This window comes from Salmo salar, chromosome ssa09 (assembly GCF_905237065.1).
Source record: "Salmo salar chromosome ssa09, Ssal_v3.1, whole genome shotgun sequence".
NCBI lineage: Eukaryota > Metazoa > Chordata > Actinopteri > Salmoniformes > Salmonidae > Salmo > Salmo salar.
The window spans coordinates 18,496,083-18,505,556 of record NC_059450.1 but is presented as its reverse complement, the minus strand read 5'-3'; positions in this window follow the sequence as shown (position 1 = coordinate 18,505,556).

Sequence of the window (9,474 nt, the reverse complement as noted above, 5' to 3'; positions counted from 1 at the left end):
GGAATAGGCTTTGTCATGCCCTCTTCATGACTGTCTTGGTGTGTTTGGACCATTCTAGTTTGTTGTTGATGTGGACACCAAGGAACTTGAAGTTCTCAACCTGCTCCACTACAGCCCCGTCGATGAGAATGGGGGCGTGCTCGGTGCTCCTTTTCCTGTAGTCCACAATCATCTCCTTAGTCTTGGTTACGTTGAGGGATAGGTTGTTATTCTGGCACCACCCGGCCAGGTCTCTGACCTCCTCCCTATAGGCTGTCTCATCGTTGTCTTTGATCAGGCCTACCACTGTTGTGTCGTCTGCAAACTTAATGATGGTGTTGGAGTCGTACCTGGCCATGCAGTCGTGGGTGAACAGGGAGTACAGGAGGGGACTGAGCATGCACCCCTGGGGAGCTCCAGTGTTGAGGATCAGCGTGGCAGATGTGTTGCTACCTACCCTCACCACCTGGGGGCGGCCCGTCAGGAAGTCCAGGATCCAGTTACAGAGGGAGGTGTTTAGTCCCAGGTTCCTTAGCTTAGTGTTGAGCTTTGAGGGTACTATGGTGTTGAACGCTGAGCTGTAGCCAATGAATAGCATTCTCACATAGGTGTTCCTTTTGCCCAGGTGGGAAAGGGCAGTGTGGAGTGCAATAGAGATTGCATCATCTGTGGATCTGTTTGGGCGGTATGCAAATTGGAGTGGGTCTAGGGTTTCTGGGATAATGATGTTGATGTGAGCCATTACCAGCCTTTCAAAGCACTTCATGGCTACGGACGTGAGTGCTACGAGTCTGTAGTCATTTAGGCAGGTTGCCTTTGTGTTCTTGGGCACAGGGACTATGGTGGTCTGCTTGAAACATGTTGGTATTTGTAACGGCTGTTTGAATGAGCGGACCAAGATGCAGCGTTTTCGTAGTTCCACATGTTTTATTAAATCAGTGAAACCGAATGCAACCATTAAACATTACAAGTATATACAAAACAACAAACCGTGACGCTGGAGGAACAATAATCTCACGAAGAATAATCACCCACAAACACCTGTGGGACAAACCTAACTTAAATAGGACCTCCAGTTAGAGACAATGACAACCTGCTGCCTCTAATTGGAGATCATGCCAAACACCACCAACATAGAAATGCAAACCTAGAACAAAAACATAGACATACAAAACCCAGACAAACACCCCTTGTCACGCCCTGACCTATTCTACCATAGAAAATAACACTCACTATGGTCAGGACGTGACAGTATTACAGACTCAATCAGGGACATGTTGAAAATGTCAGTGAAGACACCTGCCAGTTGGTCAGCACATGCCCAGAGCACACATCCTGGTAATCCGTCTGGCCCCGCAGCCTTGTGTATGTTGACCTGTTTAAAGGTCTTACGTCGGCTACAGAGAGCGTGATCACACAGTCGTCCAGAACATCTGATGCTCTCATGCATGCCTCAGTGTTTCTTGCCTCGAAGCGAGCATAGAAGTGATTTAGCTCATCTGGTAGGCTCGTGTCACTGGGCAGCTCGCGGCTGTGCTTCCCTTTGTAGTCTGTAATAGTTTGCAAGCCCTGCCACATCCGACGAGCATCAGAGCCGGTGTAGTATGATTCAATCTTAGCCCTGTATTGATGCTTTGCCTGTTTGATGGTTCGTCGCAGGGCATAGCGGGATTTCTTGTAAGCTTCCAGGTTAGAGTGCCGCACCTTGAAAGTGGCAGCTCTACCCTTTAGCTCAGTGCGAATGTTGTCTGTAATCCATGGCTTCTGGTTGGGGTATGTACGTACAGTCACTGTGGGGACGATGTCCTCGATGCACTTATGGATAAAGCCAGTGACTGATGTGGTGTATTCCTCAATGTCATCGGAAGAATCCCGGAACATGTTCCAGTCTGTGATAGCAAAACAGTCCTGTAGTTTAGCATCCGCTTCATCTGACCACTTTTTTTATAGACCGAGTCACTGGTGCTTCCTGCTTCAATTTTTGCTTATAAGCAGGAATCAGGAGGATAGAGTTGTGGTCAGATTTACCAAATGGAGGGCGAGGGAGAGCTTTGTACGTGTCTCTGTGTGTGGAACACAGGTGATGTAGAATTATTTTCCCTCTGGTTGCAGCGAGGCAGAGGTAGAGCAGAATGAATCACCTGGGCAGGTCTGAAGGGAAATATTACAGGGGAAGGAGCTGCCTGGCAAACAAGAGGGAGGGCATTAGGGTTCAAGCCAGAGGTGGGACCAAGTCACTCTTTTTTGAGTCACAAGTAAAGTTTGTATTTTCCTACTTTAAAATTGGAGACTTGATTTGCCTTAACAAAAAAAGGATCAAGCCCAACAAAAAATGTCCATTAATTATAATCCACATAATAATTCACATTTCCTGTTGCTGCATGATTATTTTCCTGCTGTAGCAAATTGGCTCAAATTAAGATCCTACATCTGTACAACCAAGTACAGTCTCAAGTCACGTGACTTGTGTCCACACCTCTGATTCACGGAGCTTCTCTGATGGAGCCTGGGTAAGGAGGGAATAGAGTAGGAGGAGGAGGAGGAGAAAGATTGAGGGAAACTGGCTTTGTCAAACCACACGTGATAGTGGAAGGTTTGGGGGATAACGAATGAGTCAGTTCGCCCCTCACTGTCCGCCAACATAGACCCTCTTATGGACCCTTAGCATTAATTTCTTATAACTAGAGAAGATGGACCTGTTGAATCCACTTTTTCAATACGCCTTGGGTTGTAAATTTGATTGGACTCTTGAAAACCCCTGGTATCCTTGGGCTGTGAATGTCTACCCTTTTGTGTAGGATGGTTTAGGATGCTCATATCCCTCTCCAGCCCACACCAAGTGTTGTTCATAACCCACCCCTTCTCAGCCCACACAGGCTAGCTGAGTATCTTAGGGAACAGGAGAGAGGAGCCTTCCACCTTCTATCTTGTCTTTTACTCTTTACATCTCTCTTTTGATCTTTCTTTCGAGCTCTCTATCTCATTCAGACTCATTTCCTATCTGCTTTATTTATTTATCATACTACCCATCTATTCTTTATCATTTCAGTCAACTGAAATTACCATGTCATAGCTGACTCCTTTTTCATTCTTCTTTTCTCTGCCTACTTTTCCTCTCCTCACTCTCTTTTCTTGTTCTCTCCTGGTCAATTTGACACTCTCTCATCACGTACAGAGCAATAAAATTGAATCATAATCACAAGCACCACAGATGATTTGATTCTGATTGATTCTCAAAAGGGAGGTGCATTTCCAGCAAAGGAATGTATTTGTCCCGTAGTTGTTGATCACCAAAGGGATTGATTGTTACGCCTGTGTTTTTTTCTAAACTAAGCGGAGTGCTGTGTTCCCTGGACAGTGAGCTGTCCACAGTGACTACCGGAGAGCATGCCCCCTGCATGGGGCCTTCCCTCTCTAGCTGGTGGGTGAGAAGCTGCTGGCCCTTATGTAACATTATGATTGTAGTGACTCAAGACTGAGTGGTATCACATGTTCAGCAGTGTGTGAGGGGACAGTAATCTCAGGCACAAGCTGTCCTGAGCAAATGGCCTGTGGACACTGATATCCTCATTTTTAAAATTTCAAAGCATTAGAAGATGCCAGCAATCACAAGAGAATGGAACTTCCAACCTTCTGAAACTGAAGTTCATTTAACATTTATTTAACTAGGCAAGTCAGTTAAGAACAAATTCTTATTTATAATGATGGCCTACCCCGTCCAAACCCTAACCTGGACGACGCTGGGCCAATTGTGCACCGCCCTATGGGACTCCCAATCACAGCCGGTTGTGATACAGCCTGGAATCGAACCAGGGTCTGTAGTGACGTCTCTAGCACTGAGATGCAGTGCGACCCAGTAAGCACATTAGCTACAGTCCCTTGGAAGTGCTCATAGGTGCAGATTCCGATTTAAGAAATGTATGTCTTTCCTATGCACTTCTCAGTAGATGGAATTCAGACTTACATTAAAAGCAGGTGCGTAATGGGCTTTGCAGGCATGATTCCCTTGCGCTCGCTGAATACATTTAATTAAACAGCTGGAAACCCTCCCACTTGCTGGCCAACAGATGTTCTTGTGGAGTTTTCATTCAATAGGGTTTTCAGTACATTTAACTTAAGCCATCTCTTTAACTACGATATACCTTTCATTTGAATTTTGACAACAGAATACATCGAGAACAGGTTCAGAATATAGGGATCAATGAAAGAAAGTAATCTAAATATATACATATTCGTCTCCGTTTCAGCACCAACTGGTAGATAAAGAAATATTCTGATCTTGTAGATTATTTAGGCACATTTTTGGTTTTGGAAAGTATGTATGAATCATAAAATAAAACAGGTTTGGAGAGCCTTTACGCAAAAAAATATATTGATGAAAAAGAAAACGGTGGTTTGAGTCATCCTGAAAGTTATCATTCTCAAGTTCAAAGCATGAAATATAAGAAGGAGGAAAGAATTGTACAATAAGGGTTGAACAATAGTCCTATAAATCTACCCTAATCCTCACTAACCCTGGAACTGCATGACAACGGTCCAGTCATCGTGAACAGTGCGCCAGGCTCCAGGTTTAACCTGCTACGTGTAGTCGGAGTATCATGATTTACTGATGCTAGTGACTCTCAGGAACAACTACACAGATGTGACAGAAGAAATGTAAACGGAATTGCATGAAATTATGCAAAATGGAAGTTACAAATTTAAGAAAAAGAACACATTTATAACTGTAACACAAGTTACAGTTATAAATGTATGTGGCTATTACTGACGGTGGCTCCCGATAGTGGCAAATATTTACCATGATACAAATTTTAAAATAAAATGGAGAAAAGCCTGGGAATATAATTAAAACATTCTAAAGCGCACACAGTACATCAACTCAGCAGGTTCATCCCTACAGAAGTCTATAGCTTGGGTCTCCAAATTTCATCCACGCAAATTATGAGGCCACACAATTAACATTTGGAATAATGGCACATTTATTTATAGCCTACTTATCTGTGGAAAAGGGGCCGAAATACATGTCATGTTAATATGATTTTCAGTTTGCCTCCATATGACGGGTTTTACATTCGTCTCCAGTGATCATAAGGAAAAATCCTCTAAATCAATTGTTATGTAATTTACAATCCCCTTCTCCAAACAGATTACTCATTTACCTAGCTCTTATCAATAGCCCTTATAAATGTATAAATTACAGTGCATGAAAAATGCTGTTATTTCTATCTGAAAAAGAAAGTAGATGTTTTTTTCCACTTGGTTCGCTCGACCATATTCATGGTTTCCTCGCGCGTGTACAGGTGGTGGTATTATGAGGCAATTAAGTCAAGGTCAGAATATGGCATGTCTGTAGACACACCTCCACCACACCTTCATTTATTCCATCTCCACCCCAAACGAATAGCAGGTGAATAGCATGCTATTCTCATGCTGAAGTTCAAGGTCAGAATACGCATAGAGAGAAAAGTGCATAAAAGGGGAATAGCGTTCCATTTACGCACACCTACTATAACTCGGGTCGGAATCAGCCTCCATAATGTAAAAAAATAAATAAAAATGTTATTTGTCACATACACATGTTTAGCAGATATTATTGTGGGTGTAGCGAAATGCTTGTGTTTTTAGCTCCAACAGTGCAGTAATATCTAACAATTCACAACAATACACACAATACACACAACCTAAAAGTAAAAGAATGGAATTAAGGAACATATCAATATTAGTATGAGCCATGTCAGAGTGGCATAGACTAAATACAGTAAAATAGAATACAGTATATACCCATATGAGATGAGTAAAGCAAAAATATGTAAATTATATGTATGTATATTATTAAAGTGAATATAGTTCCATTATTAAAGTGGCCAATGATTTTAAGTCTATGTATATGGGGCAGCAGCCACTAAGGTGCAGGGTTGAGTAACCGGGTGGTAGCCGGCTAGTGATGGCTATTTAACAGTCTGATGGCCTTGAGATAGAAGCTGTTTTTCAGTCTCTCGGTCCCAGCTTTGATACACCTGTAATGACCTCGCCTTCTGGATGATAGTGGGGGGAACAGGCAGTGGCTCGGGTGTTTGTTGTCCTTAATGATCTTTTTGGACTTCCTGTGACATCAGGTGTTGTAGGTGTCCTGGAGGGCAGGTAGTTTGCCCCCGGTGATGCGTTGGGCAAACTGCACCACCCTCTGGAGAACCCTGCGGTTGCGGGTGGTGCAGTTGCCGTACAAGGCGGTGATACAGCCCGACAGGATACTCTAAATTGTGCATCTGTAAAATTTTGTGAGGGTTATAGGTGTGCCTTCTTCACCACACTGTCTGTGTGGGTGGACCATTTCAGATTGTCAGTGATGTGTACCCCGAGGAACTTTAAGCTTTCCACCTTCTCCACTGCGGTCCCATCGATGTGGATAGGGGCGTGCTCCCTCTGCTGTTTCCTGAAGTTCACGATCAGTTCCTTTGTTTCGAGATTGAGTGAGAGGTTTTTTCCCTGGCACCACATTCCCAGGGCTCTCACCTTCTCTTTGTAGGCTGTCTCGTCATTGTTGGTAATCAGGTCTACTATTGTTGTGTTTTCTGCAAACTTGATGATTGAGTTGGAGGTGTACGTGGCCTCGCAGTCATGGGTGAACAGGAAATACAGGAGGAGGTTGAGCACGCACCCTGGTGGGGCCCCTGTGTTGAGGATCAGTGAAGTGGAGGTGTTGTTTCCTACCTTCACCACCAGGGGGCGGCCCGTCAGGAACTCCAGGACCCAATTGCAAAGGGCGGGGATGAGACTCAGGGCCTCAAGCTTAATGATGAGCTTGGAGGGTACTATGGTGTTGAATGCCGAGCTATAGTCAATGAACAACATTCTTACATAGGTATTCCTCTTGTCCAGATGGGATAGGACAGTGTGCAGTGCAATGGCAATTGCATCGTCTGTGGATGTATTGGGGCGGTAAGCAAATTGAAGGGGGTCTAGGGTGTCAGGTAAGGTGAAGGTGATATGATCCTTAACTAGCCTCTCAAAGCATTTCATGATGACAGAAGTGAGTGCTACGGGGCGATAGTCATTTAGTTCAGTTAGCTTTGCTTTCTTGGGTACAGGAACAATGGTGGCCATCTTGAAGCAAGTGGGGACAGCAGACTGGGATAGGGAGAGATTGAATATTTCCGTAAACACTCCAGCCAGCTGGTCTGCGCATGTTCTGAGGACGCGGCTAGGGATGCCGTCTGGGCCGGCAGCCTTGCGAGGGTTAACACGCTTAAATGTCTTACTCACATCGGCCACGGAGAAGTAGAGCCCACAGTCCTTGGTAGTGGGCCACAATGTGTTTTCCTCAAAGCGGGCAAAGAAAGTGTTTAGCTTGTCCTAAAGCAAGACGCCGGTGTCTCGTGCCTGAGCCGTTGAATTGCGAATCCGCTTTGTCTCTGTACTAACGTTTTGCCTGTTTGATTGACTACACTATTTTTATTCAGCCATATTCCCAGTCGCTATGATTAAATGCAGTGGTTCGGGCTTTCAGTTTTTCGCTAATGCTGCCATCTATCCACGGTTTCTGGTTAGGGTAGATTTTAATAGTCACAGTGGGTACAACATCTCCTATACACTTCCTGATAAACTCAGTCACCGTATCCGTGTGTTCGTCGATGTTATTCTCAGAGGCTACCCAGAACATATCCCAGTTCGCGTGGTCAAAACAATCTTGAAGCGTGGGATTCTGATTGGTCAGAACAGTGTTGAATAGTCCTTAGCACGGGTACTTCCTGTTTGAGTTTCTGCCTATAGGAAGGGAGGAGCAAAATGGTGTCGTAATCAGATTTGCCAAAGGGAGGGTGGGGGAGGAGCTGAGTAGCAGTGGTCTAATACTTTCTCAGAGCGAGTGCTACAGTCAATGTGTTGGTAGAACTTCAGTAGTGTTTTCCTCAAATTTGATTTGTTAAAATCCACAGCTACAATAAATGCGGCCTCAGGATATGTGGTTCCCAGTTTGCATAAAGTCCAGGGAAGTTCTTTGAGGGCTGTCGTGGTATCAGATTGAGGGGGAATATACACGGCTGTGACTATAACCGAAGAGAATTCTCTTGGGAGGTAATACGGTCGGCATTTGATTGTGAGGTATTCTAGGTCGGTTGAACAAAAGGACTTGAGTTTCTGTATGTTATCACAATCACACCATGAGTGGTGAATCATGAAACATATACCCCCCGCCTTTCTTCTTCCCAGAGAATTCTTTATTCCTGTCGGCACGATGTACTGAGAACCCAGCTGGCTGTATGGACAAAGACAGTATATCCCAAGAGAGCCATGTTTCAGTGAAACAGAGTATGTTACAATCCCTGATGTCTCTCTGGAAGGAGATTCTCGCCTTGAGCTTGCCCACTTCATTATCCAGAGACTGAACATTAGCAAGTAATATACTCGGAAGCGGTGGATGGTATGCGTGCCTCCTGAGTCGGACTAGAAGTCCACTCCAAATACCTCTTCTCTGCCAGTGGTGTTTTGGATCAGCCTCTGGAATCAGTTAAATTGCCCTGGGGGGTACGAACAAAGGATCCAATTTGGGAAAGTTGTATTCCCGGTTGTAATGCTGGTGAGTTACCGTCGCTCTAATGCCAAAAAGTTATTTCCTGCTGTATGTAATAACACAAAACATTTCCTGGGCTAATAATGTAAGAAATAACACACAAAAAGAAAATACTGCAAAGTTGCTTACTGTAGGAGCTAGAAGCAAAGCTGCCATATCTGTCGACGTCAACTTGCTTGTTTAAGCTATGTTTTTTACAATACATTACTTTTTGTAATTATGTAGAACAGCATTAGGCCACAGACTCTATGTGAAAGTCTGATAAAAACATTTTAGTCATTATGCAGATTCTCTTATCCAGAGTGACTTACAGTTAGTGCATTCATCTTAAGGTAGCTTTTTAATGTAACATTGTCTTAAAGCTCCATCCCTCATCTAACTACCACTGTGGATGAATGTCTCAACTCCTCAGCTCCTGACAACGTATTCCCAAATGTCTGGAGTGACACTCGCACTTTCCACATGCCTCTGTCACCGCCTCGCTTTTGTGGGAATGAATCAGCGATTTAGGGCTTTGAAATCATAACAGACAGATACAAAGAGCATTGCGATTGTGTGTAATTATGAATGAGTAAGCCCATTGTCTGCCAGATTGATGGCCATCATGGGCAGACAGAGAGTTACAGCAAAAGATCTGCCAGCGCCCAAATGTCGGGTTTCCTTGTATTGAAAGTAGAGAGAGACGGAAGCACTCTGGCAATAGGAACCAGGCTTCACATGTGTCATTGCCTTCACTCACGTGCCTACCATCATCAAACAACTCTGGATCTGCTTCAAAACAAAAGAGCCAGTGAGCTCAAATAGCCTAGTGCCTTTGCATGCTTTACTAAATTGCTTCTCCCTTGTCTTCACTGTGTCTATCATTCAGATGCACTCAGTTCACTCAGTGGACATGCTGCTGATGATTCACCCTGTATATGCTTGTC